Source organism: Bubalus kerabau, chromosome 10, assembly GCF_029407905.1.
Source record: "Bubalus kerabau isolate K-KA32 ecotype Philippines breed swamp buffalo chromosome 10, PCC_UOA_SB_1v2, whole genome shotgun sequence".
NCBI classification, from domain to species: domain Eukaryota; kingdom Metazoa; phylum Chordata; class Mammalia; order Artiodactyla; family Bovidae; genus Bubalus; species Bubalus kerabau.
This window is the reverse complement of record NC_073633.1, coordinates 75,946,541-75,969,273: the sequence shown is the minus strand read 5'-3', so window position 1 is coordinate 75,969,273 and position 22,733 is coordinate 75,946,541. Positions and strand designations below refer to the sequence as shown.

The following is a 22,733-nucleotide window of genomic DNA, read 5'->3' as shown; positions in this document are numbered from 1 at the left end:
ACAAGTCTCAACTTAGATATGCAATAGCACGGATTTGTTTCAAATTTGCATCCACTGAAAAGATGTCTATGGTATGGAAGGAAAACAGAGAAAAGTAAGAAAGCTGGTTCCTTTGATTTGACAGAATACAGATCATTAGGGCTTCCCTGGTGGTGCTAGTGGTAAAGAATCCACCTGCCAGTGCAGGAGACATAAGAGATGTGGATTCAATCCCTGGATTGGCAAGATCCCTTGGAAAAGGGCATGACAAACAACTCTAGCATTCTTACCTGAAGAATTCCCAAGAACAGAGGAGCCTGGAGGGCTACAGTCCATAGGGTTGCAAAGAGTTGGACTCTACTGAAGCGACTTAGCACGCACACACATACAGATCATTGGCCATGGGCCCTTAGAAATCTGGGGTGGAGGAGGGGGAAGAGAGAGAGAAAGTGGTGTTTCTCATTGGGCCCCAGGATATGGAAGATAACTATCAATAAGAGAAAAGCAGCCCCACCTAGGATAAAGGAGGCCCTGGTAGATCTAGACATTCCCCTTCCAAACATTTTCAAACCATTCCACAAGCAAAAAGGAAGACAAGTCAGCCACTTCCCCCATGGCATTTTGCCCCTGGCAGACTGAAACAAACAGCAGTATTGAGAGTCTCTGGATTTTTGGTGAGAGCAGTTGATAAACCTGTGCAGTGGCCCTGTTTGCTGAAAGCAGGAAGCCTCACTACATGGTAAGAGTAGTCAACTGTGGTGATCGAGTTTGCAGACGCCTTGCTTCTGACTTCACCCATTTCTCAGTTCCAATCCTCACTTTGTCAGAACTTCAGCAATAGATGCTTTACTGATCCCTCTCCATCCAAATCAGTCCTCACCAACTCCAGAAGACACTGGCTTTCATCCAAAGTAAACAACTCTCTGAATCACTTAAATTCTGGAAACATCTGTCTGACAAGGCCTCTTTGAAAACGTTGCCAAATTTTCCACATTGCCTTATTTGCCCACCACTCTATTTCACTGAGCATTCACTCTCGAGATTATTCACGATGCTCATGAGACCTCAGAGAGAACAGATCTGTTGCATGCTATGTGAAGAATGAACCATACTTGCTCTTAAGAAATAAAAACTCCTGAAAACAAACTGGCATTATATTTGACCATGTTATACCCTGCAGCTCAGCATTCCATTTCTATATATGCACCCAAGAGAAATCCACATATATACCAGGAGAGAACGTTTATAGCATTGAACAGTGTAATACCACAAGTAATCAAATACCTGGAAATAATCAAATACCTATCCACAGTAGGATGAATAAATAAATGGTAATATGTCAACATAATGAAATGTTGTATAGCAGAGAAAACAAACTACAACTACATTCAACAACGGAAAAATTGTAGTATCTTAATTTTGAGTGAAGAAGACAAATTCCAAAAGACTTCATGTAGTATTCTGCCCTTTATATAAAGTTTAAAGATTAATAAATAGTGGGATGGGGAGGGAGACAGGAAGGAGCTTCAGGAGGGGATATATGTATACCTATGGCTTATTTATGTTGAGGTTTGACAGAAAACAGCAAAATTCTGTAAAGCAATTATCCTTCAATAAAAAATAAATTAATTTTTAAAATTAATAAAACTAAATAATACATTTTCATAAACCAAAAAAAAGTAAGAAAATGCATCCAGGAATAGGAGAAAAAGACTGAATAAGGAAGAGTAATTGATATAAGTTGTTAATTATGTTCTAGTTCTGGCATGCATGAGGGTTTTTATAGAAGTTCATGTTATCATGCAATTAATTTTTTATAAAGGGTCATGTATACAGAAATGATAATACATAAAATTTAAAAAAGAAACAGTGGTTACTCCACAAGTATTTACTAAGCCGTTGCACTGAGTATAAATCTAACAACAGCATCTTTGGAACAGTAGGAGAGAAAGTTAAAAACCCCTGCAGGTTGCTTCCCTACTGTTTCTCTCACTGACTCGTTCAGAATTTATTCTTCACAATAAAATCAAACTACTGTTCAGGATGATGTTTCACACAGAGTAAAAAAAAAGTCCCAATAGTTCACGATCTCTTATTCATCTACAATTTTGTCAGCCTCGGACGCAGCAAAGTGAAAGATTGGCCTCTATCGTTATGTTTATTTTTCTGGTCTTGGGCAATGCTGAAGCAAATTTAACAGAATCTGATTATCACTCCATAAACCCCACAGTTCTTGCTTATCACAGCAAATAAAATTCGCTTCTGTATATCTGCCTTCTGAGCTGTTGTGGCTACCCAAGACCCAAGGAGGCCTGCTCATGTTTGGCCTGGTTTACAAAACCTAGCAGAGTAAGAGCAAAGTGAGCTAACTCAAAGGACAGCCATGTGAAGTCCCTTCTCTGAGAAGGGTGGTCTGGTTCTAAGTCACCCAGAGCCTGCCCTCTGCTCACTCCTATCTCAGAGGTCAGCAGTCATGATTCCTTACAGCTAAATGGAAGAGAATGGCTTAGGAAGAAATCTCTCATTGAGCATTTTCAAATCACTCAAGAAAAACTAAAATTATCATTACTAAAATAATTGCCTGATTTAGGACTGTTTAGTCTGCTGTCTGCTGTGTGAAAAATGACCAACTGAACTGATTGTATTTCTTATACTATTTTAGTGCCAACATAGAAATTCTTGCACTCTTTCCCCCACTATATTGAATATAATTAGTCTGTGAGCCAAACTTTTGCTCAGAAACCTGAGATCTTCTCTCAGTTAAACCCCATGTGAATAATATGAGCACCATTAATTTTCCATGTTACCAGTGGCAATACTTGCTATTTTGGAGCGAAGAAGCCCTGCTGGGAAAGTGAGCTTTCCGGAAGTCTGTGATTCATAAAAAATGGGCACAGATCCAGATTGTCTGTACCTAAGAACTCCTTTTTCTGCCTCCATTCTGCAAAACAAGGACATTCCTATGTGCCACCTACTCATCAAGATGCTATGAGCATGAGCTGCCGGGGCTGTAAGATTCTTGAATGAAAGTCACTACAATGCAATGACAACTGACTTCTAGAATTCCTTTTGCAAACTCAGATGCCACATTTGTAACTTCAGGGTGAACTACATTAAGTCCTTGTCATTTATTACACATAGAACACATATTAAGCCACTTCTCTGAGGAATCCAAATGCAGCCAGTCAGACTACAGGCACACCTCATTATATCATGCTGAGCAGACACTGCATTTTTTCAAAAGTTGGAGTTTTGTGGCAACCCTGTATCAAGCAAGTCTTTTGGTGCCATTTTTTCAACATCATTTCTTTACTTCATGTCTCTATGTCACATTTTGGTAATTTTTGTAATTTTTCCAACTTTTAAGTTATTTTTATATTTGTTATGATGAGCTATGATTAGTAATCTTTGATGTCACTACTTTCATCATTTGAGGTGCCACAAACTGGCCCATATAAGACAGCAAATTTAACCCATTAATGTAGTGAAAAGCTGAGATAGACTGAAATATAGGCCTTTTGCTCCAAAGAGTACCCAAGTTGTGCATGCAAAGGAAAAGTTCTTAAAGGAAACTAAACATGCTACTCCAGTGAACACATGAATGATAAAAAAGTGAAACAGCCTTATGGCTGATATGAAGAAAGTTTTAGTGATCTGGATAGAAGATCAAACTAGCCACAACATTCTCTTAAACCAAACCAAACCAACTTCAATTCTAACTCTCTTCAATTCTATGAAGACAGAGGTGTGAGGAATTTGCAGAAGAAAAGTCTGAAGCTAGCAGAAGTTGGTTCATGAAGTTTAAGGGAAGAAGCCATCTCTATAACACAGAAGTGCAAAGTGAAGCAGCAAGTGCTGATGCAGAAGCTGCAGCAAGGAATCCAGGAGTTCTAAGACCATTTAGAAGGGTCACTGCACTAGATGACAGATTTTCAGTGTAGACCAAACAGCCTTCTATTGGAAGAAGATGCCATACAGGATTTTCATAGCTGGAGAGAAGTCAATGCCTAGTTCCAAAGGACAGGCTGTCTCTTGCTAGGGGCTACTGCAGCTGGTGAGTTTAAATTGAATACAATGCTTATTTCCCATTTTGAAAACCTTAGGTAGGTTTAGTCGCTCAGTCATGTCCAACTCTTGTGATGCCATGGACTGTAGCCTGCCAGGCTCCTCTGTCCATGTGATTTCCTGGGCAAGAACACTGGAGTGGGTTGCCATTTCCTTCTCCAAGGGAATCTTCCTGACCAAGGAGTCGAACCCAGGTTTCCTGCATTGCACAGAGACTGGTTATTGGCTGAGCCACAAGGGAAGACCCACATAACACGGTGTGTGTGTCTGTTAGTCACTTAATGGTGTCCAAATCCTAGGGCCCTTAAGAATTATGCTAAATCTACTTTATCTGTGCTCTATAAAGGAAACAAAGCCTGAATGACAGTGTATCTGTTTACAACATGGTTTACTGACTATTTTAACCCCACTGCTTAGACTCGCTGCTCAGAAATAAACTCCTTTTAAAATGATTTTGCTCATTAATGACACACCCGGTCACCCAAGAGCTCTGATGGAGATGGACAACAAAATTACAGAAAGAGATGAACATCCCTGATAACACAACATCCATTCTGCAACCATGAACCAAGGAGTAATTTTTCAGTCTTATTATTTAAGAAATATATTTCGTAAGGGTATAGCTGCCACAGACAATGATTCCTCTGATGAATCTGAGCAAAGTAAATTGAAAACCTTATGGAAAGGATTCACCATTCTTAAATGTCATTAAGAACATTTGTGATTTATGGAATAGGCAAAAATACCAACATTAACAGGAGTTTGGAAGAAGCCGATCTCTATCCTCATGGATGACTTTAAGGGGTTCAAGACTTCATGGAGGAAATAACACACTTCTGTGTGCTGGAAATAGCAAGAGAACTAGAATAGAAATAGAGCCTGAAGATGTGACTGAATTACTGCAATATCATAATAAAACCTGAACAATGAGGAGTTGTTCCTTATAGACGAGCAAAAAGAAAGTGAAATGAAAAGTGAGATGAAATCTACTCCCAGTGATGATGCTGTGAAGATTGTTGAAATGACAACAAAGGGTTTAGAATATTACACAAACTTAGTTGATGAGAAAGCAGCAGCAAGGTTTGAAAGGATTGACTCCAATTTTGAAAAAAACCTCAAGACTCAGATGTTAGCTAGAATTTTTTAGCAATAAATTATTTTAAAATTAAGGTATGAACATTATTTTTTCAACTTATGGTATTAAAGACTTAATAGATTACAGTATAGTGTAAACATAACTTTTATATGCACTGGGAAACAAAAAAAATTTGTCACTTTCTTTATTGCAATGTTTTCTTTATTGAGTGGTCTGGAACAAAGCCCACAGTATCTTCAAGGTATTCCTGTATATTCTTGGCTCTGAGACATGAAAAGTTCTTACCGATCCTCCTGAGATTCTTCTTCTAAGGGATCCATTCATAGGTACAGTGGCCCTCTATTTTGGATTAGTATCTTGCTATAAATAGGTGGCTCAGTGGTAAAGAATCCACCTGCAATACAGAAGATGAGGGTTGGATCCCTAGCTCGAGAAGATCCCGTGGAGAAGGAGATGGCAACCCACTCCAGTATTCTTTTTTATTTATTTAATTGGAGGGTAATTACTATACAATATTGTGATGATTTTTGCCATACATCAATATGAATCGGCCATAGGTATACATGGACTTCCCCGACGGCTGAAGTGATAAAGAGTCCACCTACAATACAAGAGATGCAGGAGACAGGGGTTTGATCCCTGGGTCAGGAAGATCCCCTAGAGAAGCAAAGGGCAACCCACTCTAGTATTCTTGCCTGGAAAATTCCATGGACAAGAGGAGCCTGGCAGGCCATAGGGTCCATAGGGTCAAAAAGAGTCAGATACCACCAGGCACACATTCATTCATTCATTCATAGGTATACATGTATCCCCTCTATCCTGAACCCCTCTCCCACCTCCCTCCCCACTGTATCCCTTCAGGGGCAACCCATTTCAGTATTCTTTCCTGAGAAACCCCATGGACAGTGGAACCTGGCAAGTGTCTCAAAGCTGAGACACTCGAGTAATTCTCAGTATCTCTCTTCTAGGAGAAGAGGTGAATAACTGTATAAGTGACTCCTCTGGATTGTATGACATAACTTCAGAGAGAAGTAGGGAAAGGGAGAGATTTCCAACAAGATCCCAAATGACAAATCCTGAACAAGGGACTTCCCAAGAACAGCCTGAGAAACTGGCTAGATTCCAAACTTTCAGCTGAGCAATATTAACTTTCCCTGGGCCTTCCACAAACCAGTGGTGAGGCCATGCCAAGGCAGCAGTGCCCTGGGCACAAAGGGCGAGGCAACAGCACAACTCTGCCAGGAGAGAGGTCCTGACACGGGCCTGAGTGCCTTAGGACAAGGCAGGCCATGGTGTGTGATCACCCCGAGGTTGCTTTACTATCTCTGGGGATGGGGTAAGAGGGGCAAACCTGCCGTGCAGCTCTGTCCTCTCCATCATAACATCCTTCCTCCCATCCAGGGTTCCCCACGGTCTCTCCTTATCCAACAAGACCCTCTTTCTTCCACCCAAAGGACACTCAGCTCACCTACAGTACAAGAACCTCCTCTTTGCTTCACTAAAACTGCTACTCCTGCGCAAAGAAGGAAAGGGCAGGGGAACACTGGATTTTCACTGAGGGCCATTTTTGTTTGTTCTGCCACTACGTAAAACATTAGTTCTTGCCAGGGAAAGAAACAGTCTAGGGCAGGTCCCCAATCCCCGGGATGAGGACTAGTACCAGTCCATGGCCTGTTAGGAATCAGGCTGCATAGCAGGAGATGCATGGCGGCGAGCAAGCACAGCCACATCTGCCGCTCCCCATCACCCCCATTACCACCTGAACCATCTCCCCACCCCACATCCCCACCCTCGGATCCATGGAAAAACTGCCTTCCACGAAACTGGTCCTTGGTGCCAAAAAGGTTAAAGACCGCTGCTCTAAGGACTTCCCTGGAGGTCCAATGATTAAGAATCCACCTCCCATATGCAGAGGACACAGGTTCAATCTCTGCTCAGGTAACAAAAATCCCACATGCCTTCAGGGCAAGTGAGCCTGTGCACCGCAACAAAGAACAACATGGGGCAACTGAGACCCACCACATCCACAAATAAATAAATTTTTTTTTTTTTAATAAAAGAAGAAGCAGTCTCGCTCCCCTTTGGACATGAGAGATTGCTAAGGTACAAACTCATAAACCGACTTCTGTGTTTTGATAGTCTCTTCCAAAGCAATGCCTGAGAAACAAGCTCTACTCAGGCATGCCGCCTATCTCCCAGCCCCACCCTTGATTCCTCCAGGGGGCCCAAATCAGCTCCAGGTGACACCAGTAAGAGATGTCCTCAGGTTTATCTCCCTAAAATCTGGCGGTTGAAGAGAAGATAATCTGAGGATATCTTCTGGTTTCTAAAAGATTGATGGCTTGGAGTTTTGAACATTCACCACCCACCAAGCAGGCTTTCCAAGAGCTCCATAAGCAATCAGGAGTGGAATGCAGCTGGAAGAGAACAAATTAATCAAGGCTAGTGGGAACCTGCTTGAGAAATGGATCAACGAGCTTTCCAGAAGTTCGTCAGACTGGGGCAATCAATATAACAGCCCAAACAGAACACCACTGCAGTACTGATGATATTTTCTGAGACAAGCTATCATAGAGCTAACTTTGTTTGTGACCCTTACAGAATTGCCTCATGGTTACCACAGTTTTTATGGGTCCACTTAAACATAAATCAATCACACTAGTTGCTAGTCACAGCTCAGTCTATGTTCCCAAGTGTGCTGAGTGCCTGACACCATTGTGCAGATAGAACAAAACTGCAAAATCCACTCTCTTGGCCCTACTTGGAGTGTAAGAAAATCAGATTTTTTTTTTTTTTTTTTTGCTTGATGCCTCCCATAAGCAATTCCATATATTTCCTTAAGCCCTAAATGTCATGTAGGATATTAAATGGAGTTGCTTCTGAAATGTAAACATGTATTTCTCAATTCTCTGTTCAAATCAAGCTTTTGATGGAGGGCAAGATAACCCCAAGCTGACTCTGTTGGTCTTCAGATCTGCAGGTGAGAATCTATCTTGATACATTAACTCCCAGAGTTAATGGGAGATTCACCCAGCCTTAGGGAGTTGAAGGGCATTTCACCCTAAGTTTTGAAGGCAATGATTAAAAAAAAAAAATCTGAAAGGAAATGCATAGCATTTCCTCTGTGCATGTTAAGACCTTAAAAAATATACAGTGAAATACATTATTTTACAAATATACAGTCTCCCTGTCTGGCATGACACAGACAAGGGGAAATGTGGCTTATTTATTTCTGCCCCCTGTAAATCCCTTATTTCCTTTCCTGAAAATACTCCATGACATACCAGCTGTGACCCAGCCTCTGATGTGTGTGTATATTTCAACTGCATGTTGATGGTATTAAGAATCGAAGCATCCCTAAATCCACCTCACAGGAAGCCAGTCCATAGCTGCTAATATTAGATTACATTCTAATTATTTACTCTACATCCCTCTTCACACCATTATTCCAAGACCAACAGATCAGGGTTTTTCACTGAATACAATGCACTGTTCCTCCATATTCTAGAGCTACATTTAGTGTCTCCCTGGACAGAGAGACCAATCACAGGACAAAATGGAAAACCACACTCTGCTCACTGGTACAATGAGCATGTCTCTTCCTATTTCGGTCACAAAGTCATTTCCCAGATGCACCACATAAATAGGCCCTTTACCACTGATCAATATGGATGAAGCCCAAACTACTGACTTTATGCAAAACATAAAAATACATCATCCTTTCTCAAAAAAATAAGTAAATAAATAAAAGAAAGTGAACCAATCACTTCTCTTTTTCTTTGTGAAAGCAGCCACTTCTCTAGTTTGATCCTATCTGGCTAGAATTTACTCCCAGCCTACCCACATGAGGACCAAACAGGAGACTTCCCATGGAAACAAGAAATTGAAGTTTGAGATGCAAAAGAAATGAGTTTCAGGAAGGCAAAGAAATAACAATGACCCAGGAAAACAACTGCCTACTTACCTTCTCCCTAGAAAAGGGTTGCAGAGAATTTTCTGATGATAGAGCAGTCACATAAACTAGTGTGGGAGACAGCAGGACAACCCAGATGAACTACAGGAGAGAAGGGTGGCCAAGGCATTATAGCATATGGCTGACTTTTTTTTAACTATCTGCAATCAGAGGTTCATGCTCAGTTTTTGGTTGGGGCCAGTGATAGGCTGGTCTTGCCACCTGTAAACACTCTGGCAGATCAGTGAAGACACCTGGCAAGTATTCTGTCTCTAACTGTGAGGTTGAGCTCCCAATTAACCATCACCTTTCACTCAGTTAAGCACTCAGTGAGGATTTACTGATAGTGATAGCTAACATTTATGGAGCTCCTATTATATTCCAGATCCTCTTCTAGGAACGTTTAAAACATTATTTCTAATAATTATCAATCAGCTCCAAAAGAACCTATTTGTGATAGTTAATTTTGTCACTGGCAAAGCCCATTAACAAGTCCTAGGAAATAAAGATAGAAGCTGGGTAATAAAATAGTGGAACCTTTCTTTCTTCTTTTTTTTTTTTAAATTTATTTTTTTTTATTTTATTTTTTAACTTTACAATATTGTATTGGTTTTGCCATATATCTAAATGAATCCACCACAGGTGTACATGTGTTCCCCATTGTGCTCCGTCTAGTTTCATTTGCTGATAAAGTCAGAGTGCAGAGACCTTAACCCTGCACTTTAGACCAGAGTTTACGGTGCTAAACGGCTGCAAGAGCACCTCAGCTCTGTGGGGATGTGTGCAGAAGTTACAGTCAATTCAAGATGGCGGCACCGGTACTGGAGCCTGAGCAGCACGCATGCGCCTGCCCAGTGAGAACTCCACCCTCTTCCAGCTGACAGGACCCGCCCCCCGCGCCCCCCCCCGCGCCCCCCCCCCGCGCCCCCCCTCCCCGCGGCCCCCCCCTCCCCGCGCCGCCCCCCCCCCCCCCCCCCCCCGCCATTCACAGTGTGCGGGCTTCTCATTGCAGTGGCTTCTCTTGCTGAGGAGCACAGGCTCTAGAGCACTCGGGCTTTCGTAGTTGTAACACATGGGCTCAGTAGTTGCAGTTCCTGGGTTCTAGAGCACAGGCTCAACACTTGTGGTGCCCAGGCTTGGTTGCCCCATGGCATGTGGGATCTTCCCCGATCAGGGATCGAATCTGTGTCTCCTGCATCGGCACGTGGATTCTTTACCACTGAACCACCAGGGAAGCAGCCCTAAAGCTTTCTGATTGGCGCAAACCACCCAGCAGGAGGACGCTTATTGGAGCCTGACTAGAAAGAGTAACAATTTTATGTGCTCAGATTAGTTATTTCTGGGTATGTCTGTAAGGGTGTTTGGGATGAGATTTGCATTTGAATTGGACTCAGTAAAGTAGCTTGCCCTCTGCAATGTGGGTGGTCATTCTTCAATCCACTGAGGGCCTGAATAAAATAAAAGGTGGGGAAGAAGGAATTTGCCCCTTTTTTCCTGCCTCACTGGTTAAGCTGGAACATATCTAATCTTCTCCAGTCCTTGGCCTGGGATTTACACCACCAGCTCCCCTGGGTCTCAGGCTTTCACACTTGGACTGAATTATACCACTAACTTGCCTAGGTTTCCAGCTTGCCGACAGCAGGTCATGGGACTTCTCAGCCTCCATGATCACATAATCCAATCCCTTATAATAAAGCGCTCGCTCGCTCTCTCTCTCTCTCTCTCTCTCTCTCTCTCTATATATATATATATATATATATATATATATCTCACAGCCTGGCAGGATATATATATATATCCTGCCAGGCTGAGTATTCCAAAGCCCATCCATGCTCTTTCCAAGGCACCAACAAATGTCCACAACAGTAAAGAGCACTGAGCTAACCGGAATTTCCAGGCTAATAAAAAATGAGGCAAGCCAAAAGTTCAAATCTGGATAAAATGTAAAGTTTATTCCTTTCAGTAAAATGGAAAGTCGGACTCAGAATCAACAGCTGCTAAAACACTTATCATTAAGTATCCCGGCCTTAGCTCACAAAAGTCAACAAGCCAGAAATTAAAGTGCAAGCACATTTATCTCCAGAATTTAACATAGAAGACAGTAGAATAAGCTTCTAAATATTTTAAGGCCTAGGTTCGGACTAAGGAGACCTGGTAGTGATTCGTATATCTGTTGGTAAGTAATTGTGCGTGTCCCTAAGCAAGTTACTTGACTGTCCTGGTCTCAGTTTTCACCTACAAAAAGAAGAGATTTGATTCTACAAGATGTCTAAGTCCCCATCTTGACCTAAGGCTAATATTTTTTAGAACTGATACTAATTCACCTCATGACATTCTGGAGAGGCATGACCCATTTTACAAAGATTCAGAAATAGAGATTCAGAAAAGTTAGCTGTCTTAGCACGTCATCACAGAGCTGAGGATTAATGTCTCTTTCTCCTGCATCACCAAACCCTCCTTCTTCCCCATCCTGCCTGGGATCCTTCGTTGACAGGGGCTCAGGTGGGACAGAAGGAAAGCAGAATACTCCTTTCTGCCCTTCCTAATGCTGGCCACCATCCCTCACTATCTACTGTCTTCAGGGTGGAGAAAGCACCATGTCCCTAACTCACCCCATGCTGGCAATCATCCCTTGAATGGAGGGGGCAGAGGGGTTGTGATTTAGTTCCCATCTATTAATATTAGTGTGGATGTAATTACCAGTAGACTCACCAGTCATCTAGACCCCCAAAAAGGGTCTGTTGTTGAGAGTCAGCACTTTGCCTGTGTGTTTACTGACACCTCAGCACAACCTCACAGTCTCTCCTTTGGCCACTTGCTTCCCACTCATTCCAGTCACTGGGGCCCAAAACCAAACCATGCTGTTCTTCTGTACAAAGATGTCGTTGAGTGAAAATTCAAAACACAAGCTTAGCATGTTACATGAAGGGTTTTTTAGCCAACCTTAGGCTAAATCACTTGGGTTTGGCTGTCTCTCTCTCTACACATCACACACTCATACCTCCCTGCCAATTCCAGAGAACTCTAGTTTTCCCTACCTCCAAATTTTCAGCAGTGTGCATTTTAAGAGCCTTTTTCCCCTTGTTTATTTCTTCTTTCATCACCTCAAGGTATTTCATTCCTAAATACCTTGTTTTTCCATTCCATATTTTCTCACTCTTATTTGCCAGTTATGTTCACTCCTTCCTCCACATTTACTATTTTCCCTTCCTCTGGCCAAAAAAAAAAAAACCCACAGGAGGGAAAAAAAGACTTCCTATTTTAGTGCTTTAAGGAGTGCTACACTGTTCTTTCTTTCTTTATCTGCATTTTGCATCACTGGCTCTGAAGACAGAGGACCCTTTTTGCCATCTTGGGATTTACAAAGAGTATTTTTTAAGTACCCATTAAGACACCTGCATGTATTGGGTGCTCTGTGCATGCTTTCCCGTTAAATCCTCACAACCACCTTATGAAATGGCTCTTTCCCTAAAACAGTGCCTCTCAGACTCTAATGTGCATATAAATCATCTTGGATTCTGACTTGAAGGTTTTGGACGAGGCCTGAGAATCTACATTTCTTGCAAGTTCCTAGGTGATGCTGAAGATGCATGTCTATGGACCACACTGCAGGTTTGACAGAAATGTTATGTGAGACACTGATGTGAAGATTCTGCCTCCCAGGAGCATTTTGGTCCCTAGTGTCGATCACTACCCTCCTCTCACCATCCTCTCTTAAAATTCAAACATTCCTTGAAAGGTTAACAAATTCATTGTGAACAGGGAATTAGTGACCATTTCAAAATGTACATCCTAAGAGCAATGAAACACAGAAAAAGAAACCAAAATGGGAAGGGACACAGGAGAGGCAAAAGTTGTTGAAGATGAAAGTGATCCAGCAAGAGACTAACATGACAGGATAAGTCTTCAAGAAAGATATCTGCAAAGAATATGTCTTCAAAGAAGATGTCTGTCCCCCCTTATCACAGGCACAGGAGGTGAGATACAGCCTGCCATCATGGCACTCACTGAACTTTCTCTCAAAGACCTTTTATAGAGTACCTACTGGTGTGAGTGTAACTGAGATTCTCTCTCTCATGTTGTCTCTCTCTCTCTCCCTCTATATATATACACAGTTTCTCATCAAATGCTCACAACCACCTTTTGAAATTACTAGTTATCACTCTCATTTTATAGATGAACAGAACTAGAGCTCGAGGAAACTGCTTAACTTTTCCCAAGGTAAGTACCAATTTTCATGAATAGCATTCAGTCCATCACTTCCCACTGCAAGGATAGGTCTCTATGATCACACAAGCTACCAAAACACTGGGAAAAAAAATATAGGATCCTACTAGAGTTCTGGAGATAGAGATGATTTTCCATCTTTGATAAAGTTTTTTGGGGGGTGGCGGGGAAGAAGAATGTATGACCCAGAAGAGAATGAATCTGTTTATGTTACTCATGGCTTTGGATGCAAAGGGAGAACAAGAATCTCTAGAAATACTGCTTTGAGTAGGGTCAGGGTGGTGTGTAGCAAAAACCTTCTGCAGCATTGTTATTTGGTGCACCTCTGATCTTTTTTTACTAGGTGGGAATCCTTGAGAGCAGAGAGCATTTCTGTGAGACCAGCCTGTCTCTGAAGAAGGAACAGTGCTCAGTCCCCATGTTTCACTACATCCTTTCCCACCTCCGCCTGGCCTCCTGAGATCTGGCTACCACAAATTACCATAATTATATCATTGGGATTCCCTGGTAGCTCAGATGGTAAAGAATTTGCCTGAAATGCAGGAGACCGGGTTCGATCCCTGCTTCAGAAAGATCTCCTGGAGAAAGAAATGGCAGCCCACTCCAGTATTCCTGCCTGGAGAACTCTATGGACAGAGGAGCCTGGCAAGCTACAGTCCATAGGGTCACAAAGAGCCAGACATGATATTATATCAGCTTCTCCCCCACTGTTGGGTCCATCTTCTCAGTCTTCTAATAAACTCTTGGTATTCAACTTTTTGAATGAATCAATTCTTTGAATGAATCAGTTCTACAGTCCTAGTTCCTTGTCCTTTCCTCTGTGTCCCACCCATTTCCTTCACCACCAGTTTCCTGAAAGAAGCACCTTCGTTCCTTGCCTGAAGTGCTCACTACAACTGAGGTGCTTGTAGTCACTGTTTGCAGTCCCATTGCTCTCCTAAAACCATTTCCCTCTGTGGTCACCTGGAGCCATGTAATTACCTTCTCTCTGACTACTTTATCTCATGCCTGGTCCTTCTCAATTCTTAATACTGTTGCCTACCTGCTTCATCTGGAAAAGCTCCCTCTGACTTTCAAAATGCAATAGTGCCTCATTCTGTTCCAGCCTTTCTGATCTTCCTCTGACTGCCTTGAAGATTCTTTCTCCTCTTCTCACCGCTAAATGTGAATGGCCTCAGACTCATCATTGCTCCATTCCCATTTCCCCTGACATTCCCTCCTTTGATGATCTCCTCTCCTGCTATTGCTTCAATTATCATATTTTGGATAGATGACTTCTTGGCTCTAGACTCACATTTCCATCTGGCAACTGAGCATTTCCACCTACTATTTTCTAAGTAACAATTCTATCTCAAACTAATAGTCTTTCCCCAGATTTTTCTATTGCTATTAAGGATATCACTATTTTCCCATTCATATAGAGTTAATTTTTGTCATCTCACAATTCTTAGTCTTTAAGATCTAAGAGATGGCCAAATACTATAGATTCTCAATGAGAGATTCTCACATTCTCTTCCCTTCTTCTTATTCCTACTACTACCATCAGAGCTCAAATTCTTGGTGGACACTAAATCTTCTGCCTCTTTTCCATTCTCACTGTCGCTATTTCAGTAATCTCCCAGTGTCTTCTTTCATGTCCCCCCACTTCCCATCCCTACAAAGTCTTTTTGCCAGATAAATCTTCCAAAGATAGAACTCTGGTCATGTCACTTCCTAAAACTTCCAGTTCCTAACTGCTCAAATACTGAAATCCATTCATTATCTATATCTTGTTATACAACCACCAAACCAAATTGCTCTCTGTTCCATGACTATCCACCATGCTTATCCTCTTCGAAGTGCCTACTCATGGCTTCTCTGTCTGAAATGTCCTCCCCAACATCAAACTCAGTTCCTTGGTTTTCCACACTAATCAGAAGCAATCTGTTTTCTCCAGGCTTTGAGTCTCCAGAACCACTAGCTAAATATCTTTAATAATTTGTTCCTCAAGTTACTTATAATATTCTGTACAATAACATGTAATAAAACATGCGTACCCACCTGAGAATCTAGGAACAAAGATAAGAATACATCCAAGTAGCTATGGTCAAAGAGGTCCCATGATAACCAAAACATCTCAGTTCTTTTCTCCATTGGTGATCACAGAGTCTGAAACCCATGAATGTATGTACAGAGGGACAGAAGGGAGTCACACGAACTTTTATTGACAACAGTAGTAAAATATAACTTGTTAACTAATCAAAAATATTTAGTCTTGGAAATACTATAAAAGCAGCTCCTAAAGCAGTTCCATCAAATTAATCTAAATAGAAGCACACAGAGGTCTTATTCTAATTATTAATAAATGCTAATCAAATCAGTGAGAAGCTGTATTTAAGAGACTAACTAGAGATTCTCAAATCATACCATTCAGCAGAATCCCCAGGAAATTTTTGAATAACTCAGAATCCTAGTCCTCCAAACTGAATTCAAAGGAACCAAAACTTCTAATATTGGTCTGTAAATGGGGGTTATCTCTCTTAAATAGCCATGCATAGGGGTGGGGTTGTGGGGAGGGAAAGATGGAGGGGAGGGGGAAGTCAATAACCATCCAATAAATAAACTGAGTTCCAGTACAAAAAAAAAGAAATAGCCATCTAGTTCTTCAAACTTTATGATTCTGGGGAGCTCAGAACAGTTCAACAATGGAAAATGAGTGTTTAACCAGTTACCTGTGGTGTATGAGCGTGAATATCTACCCTTTCTTAACCATATCAGAAAGTCTTGGGGGTTTTTTCCTCGGCAATTTCAAGTAGAATGGGTTCAGATGTCTTCTCTCCTCAGGAAGAAAGTACAGCCTTGTGAGTCTCTGGGATCCAATAAAGTGGGTCTCCTGGAGCCATTTAATCCCCCAAAGCCCTTGATCTAAGAAAGCAACTCAATAAATCCCATTTTTCCACCAAGTTTCCATGACCTAGCCATCTGCTTGCGGAGAAATAAACTAAGTTTCCATACCCTGAACCAACCAATTTCTTCCCAACCTCTCATAACCTGGCAAGCACTAAGAGCACAAATGAGAAGAACATTCACAACTCTGATCATTTCCTCCATCACATCATACAAAGAACCTGCAGAGTTCTTGGCACAGACTTTCCCAACAAATGATGCAATGCAATCAGCACCCACTCACCTTCTCATATTATTTGAGCAAAATACTGATGTATTTCCCTCACATTGCAGGTGCCCCATTATGTGACCACTGGACCCAGCTTTTCTACAATGAGACTACCTGAATGTCTTACTGGTGACCACTTAAGCTCTTCTGATTCGTGCTGGCTAATTTTATAGGACCGTTTTTACTAAATATTTCCAACACACTATATCCTGTTGTTTAGAAGACCATATTTTAGAAGACTCAAATCATGGTTTTTTATTAGGTCACTATCTACCTCGGAGAAGGCAACGGCACCCCACTCCAGTACTCTTGCCTGGAAAATCCCATGGATGGAGGAGCCTGGTGGGCTACAGTCCATGGGGTCGCTCAGAGTCGGACACGACTGAGCAACTTCACTTTCACTTTTCACTTTCATGCATTGGAGAAGGAAATGGCAACCTACTCCAGTGTTCTTGCCTGGAGAATCCCAGGGACGGGGGAGCCTGGTGGGCTGCCGTCTATGGGGTCACACACAGTCGGACACGACTGAAGCGACTTAGCAGCAGCAGCAGCATCTACACCCTTCTACCTCATACGCTGCAAACATCTCTCAGAGAATAAATGGTATTCTCCTCTTATGGGATATCTTTTCCTAGAAGTTCCACCATAGATGAAACCATCATCCATTCCAAAAATATGTGTACTGTGCATATGTGTGCTCAGTCACGTCCGACTCTTTGTGACCCCATAGACTGTAGGCTACTCTGTCCATGGAATTTTCCAGGCAAGAATACTGGAGTGGTTTGCCATTTCCTTCTCCAGGGGAACTTCCTGACCCAGGGATCAAACCCACATCTCTTGTGTTTCCTGCACTGGCAGGTGGATTCTTCACCACTAGCACCACCTGAGAAGCCCAAAGATACAATAGATTCTAACTCATTTCTCAATTAATGGACAGAAATGGCCATCCTCTCTTATTCTAATAATAGCACTGTATTTTTCTTCGGAAGGTTATTTGTTCTTAATTATTAGTTTTTGTTGTCCTTAGGGTCTCTTGACATGATCCAAGCCAGGTCTATAGAAGTAATCACCTAAAATTGGGGAAAATGGGAAGGTGGGACTCTCTTTCCATTGGGCTAATAAGCAAAAGATATGAGCCAGGAGCAGCTAGCTAGTGACCATCTCAACACCAACAGGAAGAGCCTATCTGAGAATACAACTAACACTGAAAAAAGAAGAGAAATGTCAGATTTAGATAATATCATATGTGTCCCTGGTTACAAATACCAACATATGCCTTTTCTGTTTAAGTTAACTTGAACAGGGTTTCTGTCAGTTATAAGTGAAAATGTCCTAGCTGACATTGGACTTAGGAAATGATAGTGATAATAATAGATAACATTCACCCAGCATTACTCTATACCAGGCACTGTTGCAAGGGCTTTCCATATATTAACCCATATAATCTTCACAAGCTTATGCAATAGGTGTTGTTAGTATCATCATTATTTCCACCTTACAAATGAGGAAACCAAGATAAAAAGCTTCCTCAAGGCCACCCAGCTAACAAGTGATGAAGACAGGATTCAAACATAAACAGTCTGACTCCAGCATCAGTGCTGTGAATGAGGGCTGCTCAAAGAGTGGCCCAAAGACACTTTTGGTCTATAAACTATTAACGATCTGCAAGGAGAAATGGAAAGTACATGTATAGAAACCTAGTAAGTTCACATTGCTGCAACATTCTGTATTTATGAAAGTATTGGTCTATAATGGACTAACAATTTTTTTTTTAATGTATCCTTCACCACAGAGTTTGAAAAGCATTATTTAGCTTGTAGGATCAGCACTGTGATTTAGAAATAAATCACAAGCTTTCTTCAAATGCTCTTAAGTTTCTATAATGTCAGTGTCACTTGGCAATCTTTAACTGTGTTACTTCTTGACTCAATTCCAACATTTCAAAACAGTTAATTGAGATATTTTAATTTTCAAGGCTCTGGATTAGAATGGGATCCGGAGTTCTCAATGGACCTTTTGAGATGCTAACGTATTGAGTTAAAGCTACCTAGCACTAAGGAGCTTGGCAATGGTCTTTCCAGTGAAACCTGCCCTAAACAGACAAAGTAAAGATAAAGGGAATCATAATCTCAGTCAAGGAAGAAGTCAGAAGGTCAGTCCTAGGAAATGAATGATACCGCAAAGTTGGAAGAGGGGCAACAAGGCACAGAAGCAAGCTGCGACCTTGCAGAGCTTTCCTATGCATCCTACTTTGAGAAATACACTCCCCTTCTGTGCCCTTGCACAAAGAAACAGTGCCTGACATAAAGTGTGTCAGTCACTCAGTTGTGTCCGACTCTTTGCGACCTCATGAACTATAGCCAATCAGGCTCTTCTGTCCATGAAATTCTCCAGGCAAGAATACTGGAGTGGGTTGTCATTCCCTTCACTAGGGGATCTTCCCGACCCAGGGATTGAACCTGGATCTTCTACATCGTAGGCAGTTTCCTTACCATCTGAGCCACCAGGGAAGCCCCCTAGGACATGTTTAGCCTGGAACAACAACCACAAAAAAACACAAAGTTTTTCTTGAACAGACACTTCACAAGTGGACGATAAGCCCATGGAAGAAACTGACATTGTTAGTCATCAGGGAAATGTAAACAAAACAAAACAGCAAGATACCACTTCACCACCACCAGAACGGCTAAAATTAAGATAACACACAGCAAATGTTGGTAAGGATGCTGAACAACTGCAACTGTCATACACAGCTGGCAGGAATGGAAAGGAGTTGGCAGCTTCTTATAAAGTTAAAGTGGACCTATCCTCTGACCCAGCAATTCCAGGCCTAATAGTTACCCAAGAGAGTTGAAGACATAGGTCCACTAGGACTTACACAAGAATGCTCATATCCCCTGAACTGGAAATGATCCAATTATAAGTTAGCAGGAGAATGAGTCAACAAATTGTGATGTAGTTCCACAAAAGAATCTACTGAGCAATAAAAATAAACAAATTACTATACATGCCGCAATAATGATGGCTCTCACAGACAATGTTAAGTGAATAGGACCATTCACAAAGGGTACACACTGTATGATTTCATTTACATGAAATTCCAAAACAGGCAAAGGAAATTAAGGTGAAAATTATTAGAATGGTGGCTGCCCCTTGAAAAGGGGGGATGGACAGGATGGTTGCATGGGAAAGGACATGAAGGAAATTTCTAGGGAGATAGAATGTTTTATTGGAGAAGGAAATGGCAACCTACTCCAAGATTCTTTCCTGGAGAACTTCATGGACAAAGGAGCCTGGCAAGCTACAGTCCATGGGGTTGCAAAGAGTTGGACACGACTGAGCAGCTAACACTCACTCACTCAGAATGTGTGATATATATCATGATAGGGACATGGGTTACAGGACAGAATCAAGTGGTAGGTATGAGGGGTAGATAAAGATATAGATGAAGCAAGTGTGGCAGAATATTGATCATTGCCCAATCTGGATGATGGGTACATGAGTATACTTATACTATTGTTTACTTTATTTACAATTTTCCATAATGAAAAGCTGGAAAATCAATAAATACAAGTCTCTTGCCATTTAGTTAATATCATCAGCACTTTTTATTTTGAAAAAAATTTCTCCAGGAAACCTGCACTTAAGAACCAAATGCCCTTGTAAGAACAAGCACCACCAACTAGATCCCTCCTGAGTCTGAGGCAGACGTGTCACGACAGAGTACAAGGCAGTGCGCTTTGTTCTGGACATACACTATTCACCACTGTTGTGTCTGATAACTCAGAAAGTGCATGACCAGGAAAAAGCAGTTTTCACTGATTTGCACACCACCTTTTACGCAAGACACAGCACAATTCCACTTAAGAGAAAAGTTCCTGCGTACAAGGCAAGGAATTATGAAATAAAAAGCATTTAAAATTTTTAACTTCTCTTTACAGCTTATTATTTTTACTATAAATGCCTAAGTGATTTTAAACCAAGCTATTTAAGATTTAAATCAGGTAAACTAAAATTTTTCTGCATGCCACTTAGGAAGGATTAGAAAAAACAAGTCTCACAACAAGGGAAAACATGAATACATTGTCACGTAATACATTCTTCAATGTATAGCTTATAAAGAAAATAACATGTGGTAAAGTGTTTATGCTATGTCAAGTGAAAAAAAGCACAGACTTACCTATAACACTAATTCTTAAATATACGTGCATTTGAAGAGGGAAAAAAAAAACTCAAGAAAATAATGACTTTTAACTTCATATTGGTACATTACTGGATGGTGAGAATGAGAATTTTGAATTTTTTCCTTTATGCTTTTCTAAATTTTCCAGTTTTCTATAAAATTTCCTTTGTGACAGAAAAGCAAAACCAAAAAGTCATCTGTAAGAGCAGTACACAACTTGTTACAAATCAAGTACTTACTCCAGCAACAGTACAGAAACCAAACCCATCATTTTGTATTATCTAGGTTTCCTGAAGAAGAACAACGGCGCCTGGTGAACTCCTGCTGTAACAGCTTGCTTATTAGTAAGGCTCCTCTTTCCCCAAGCGCTTTCAAAATTTGTTCAAAATACCCACTTTGCTTATTTGGGTATGGAGAAGGACAAGGCTGGCAGGCCAACAATCATTTTTCATTCTACTGCAGACATCTTTTATTCCAAATCCCCTCACCATTCCCATCCCTCCAGGGATTCCAACAATGTGCCATCCCTCGGCTAAGGCACTGAGGCATACAGACCCTGGTCGACAGGCCAAGCCATCTGGGTTGAGTCTCGGTGCAGGGCAGACAAGAAAATAAACTCAACTTGGCTTTCTGCCACTGAGTACAAGGGGCCTATGTGGCCGCCTGAGTACAGGAAACACTAGCTGGCCTTCTCTACTTCACTTACCAGAATCTCCAACTAGGGATAAATGAATGCACTGGCATTGTCACCCTGGAGCTTGCCACATAGAATTCAGCGGGTAGAATAATTGGGTCACAAAATCTTCACTACAGCTTCTGTGGAAAAGAATTAGCTATCTCACCAAGGCCGACTTCTGGACCCCATTATGACGAATTCAAATTTGTTGAGAACCCAGCAGGCTGTTCTTATTATAAATGATTTTGTTTGGTTGGTTGGTTGGTTTTATTCAATGGCTGTGGAGGTGGGGGCGGAGGTCATGCTGTCATTTGTGGCTATCATTCAATTTTTAAAAATAAGATGCTTTCTTCATTCATGCAGAAGACCAGTTAGCCTACAAGGCCATGCCCTAGAATGATGTTGTGCCATGTGGAAGTCACTATCCATATGGCACTGTGGAGCATTTGAAACATAGCTAGACCAAACTGAGATGCACTGTGAGCGTAAAATTCACATCAAATTCTGAAGACCTTGTACAAAAGAAAACATAATATAAAATATCTCATTAATCATTTAAATATTGATTGCATGCTGAAATGATAATATTTTGGCTATAGTGGGTTAAATAAAATACATTACCAAAATGCATTAATTTCACCCATTTCTTTTTACTTTATAGCAAATTTAAAATTACATATGCCACGCACATTTTATTTCTATTGGAGAGTGCTAGTTCAAAAATTATTAGTGTTCATTAAACAAGTACCTGTGAATATCCACTCTGGAGCATCCTACATAGAAATGTCCATGTGAGAAGGAGGTTTATCCTAAACGAAGTGCTGTATGTCAGCACATCTGTCCTTATGTCCTTCAATCTGGGGTTCCTATGTGACCCCACTCTCCATCTTCTCTGTCCATGGAAATTTAATACTACATACGGCATGAGAAACGCTGGACTGGAAGAAACCCAAGCTGGAATCAAGATTGCTGGGAGAAATATCAATAACCTCAGATATGCAGATGACACCACCCTTATGGCAGAAAGTGAAGAGGAACTAAAAAGCCTCTTGATGAAGGTGAAAGTGGAGAGTGAAAAAGTTGGCTTAAAGCCCAACATTCAGAAAACGAAGATCATGGCATCCGGTCCCACCACTTCATGGGAAATAGATGGGGGAAAAGTGGAAACAGTGTCAGACTTTATTTTGGGGGGCTCCAAAATCACTGCAGATGGTGACTGCAGCCATGAAATTAAAAGACGCTTACTCCTTGGAAGGAAAGTTATGACCAACCTAGATAGCATAATCAAAAGCAGAGACATTACTTTGCCAACAAAGGTTCGTCTAGTCAAGGTTATGGTTTTTCCAGTGGTCATGTATGGATGTGAGAGTTGGACTGTGAAGAAGGCTGAGTGCCAAAGAA

General features: G+C 41.3%; 1 protein-coding gene across 49 annotated transcripts in view; it reads right to left on the bottom strand.

Annotated features, from left to right (window-relative positions):
* Positions 1 to 22,733, bottom strand: part of LOC129621605 (potassium channel subfamily K member 5-like) — a 382,936-nt gene that overhangs the window by 287,766 nt on the left and 72,437 nt on the right. For 4 of the 49 annotated variants that reach the window (XR_008699524.1, XR_008699522.1, XR_008699517.1 and 1 more), the window contains exons 1-2: positions 9,105 to 9,285; positions 5,426 to 5,534 (exon numbers count right to left, since the gene is read on the bottom strand). The exons of 4 other annotated variants lie outside the window; for them this stretch is intronic. The gene's annotated coding sequence lies outside the window, so the exon portion shown is untranslated. Of the gene's footprint in view, positions 1 to 2,901; positions 2,921 to 4,794; positions 4,888 to 5,425; positions 5,535 to 9,104; positions 9,935 to 22,733 lie in introns of those variants that run through there. 41 more of the 49 variants (XR_008699536.1, XR_008699533.1, XR_008699534.1 and 38 more) reach the window with 30 other exon arrangements.